Genomic DNA, 1,355 nt, shown 5'->3' with positions numbered 1-1,355 from the left:
ACTTCTGAATAATCCTGAATTTAGAGCTCAGTTTCTTAGCTGATGAAGTCAATGGTAAACTTAGCAGTGGCTTTGATCGTGCTGGCTCAAGGGCTGTGATGACCACATGTACCAATTTAAGGTTGCAAAGCTTCACAGGAAACAGTGGTGTCAGCCAGTTAGTTTCCATGTTCCAAGCATTTTTAACATAGTTACCACCATACCCTCAAGCGTGAGCACTAAAACTTGTCCAATAAATGAATAATAGGTTTTGCATTGCTGTAGCCTTGCTCTTCATTGATTTTACTTACACCAGTTTATTAATTTGCACACAAAGAAACCCCCTCTCGTTCTCAGAGACCATAAAGGTGATTAGGGAATTTCTGTGAGAGCAAGTTGCTGAGGCAAGTAAGTAACAGTGAGAAAGAGAATTACAGAGGCTTAGGGAAGCTGGAGAATCTTGTTAGCCTACACTGGTGGACAGCCAAAAGAAGCCAAAGGAGCTACAAAGAGGAGAACACCAGAAGAGAAGGCACACAGGCCAAGAAGCTGATGGAAAAGGCTGGACACTAAAATTATGCATAGAAGGATCATCTCTGAGAACACCTGCTCTAGGTAGACACCTATCTCCCACATAACTGTATCTTGATGACTTAGGCTGCTCTCCATTCTCTGTGCACACCACGGGCTTATCAAGGCCTTTGAGGGGACAGTGCAATATCATCTTAAGCTGATTTAGACCCTCAGTGCCACAGAAAGGAGCAATTCTGTTCTCTTATCCTGGAGCTGCAGTGTCGTGTTGTCCCATATCATAGAATCATAGAATCATTAAGATTGGAAAAGACCTCCAAGATCTGAGTCCAGCCTTTGACCGAGCACCATCATGGCATCTAAACCATAGCACTAAGTGCCATGTCCAATCATTTCTTGAACACCCCCAGGGACAACTACTCCACCACCTCTCTGGGCAGCCGTTCCAGTGCTTAACCACCCTTTCAGTGAAAAAATTCTTCCTGATGTCCAGCCTGAACCTCCCTGGTGCAGCTTGAGGCTATTGCCTTTTGTCCTATCATTAGTTGCCTGGAAGAAGAGGGCAATCCCCATCTGGCTACAACCTCCTTTCAAATAGTTGTAGAGTGACAAGGTCTCCCCCCAACACTGAGCCTCCTCTTTCTTCTCCAGGCTAAACAACCCCTGCTCCCCTAGCTGCTCCTAATAAGACTTGTGCTCCAGACCCTTCACCAGCTCTGTTGCCCTCCTCCGAAGTTGTTCCAGCACCTCAACATCTTTCTTCTTCTGAGGGGCCCAAAACTACACACAGCACTCGAGGTGCAGCTTTCCCAGTGCTGAGTACAGAAGGAAAATCACTTTACTAG

Source organism: Corapipo altera, unplaced genomic scaffold (genome assembly GCF_003945725.1).
Source record: "Corapipo altera isolate COAL_440 unplaced genomic scaffold, ASM394572v1 61, whole genome shotgun sequence".
Taxonomy (NCBI): domain Eukaryota; kingdom Metazoa; phylum Chordata; class Aves; order Passeriformes; family Pipridae; genus Corapipo; species Corapipo altera.
Note: the sequence above shows the minus strand (reverse complement) of the source record.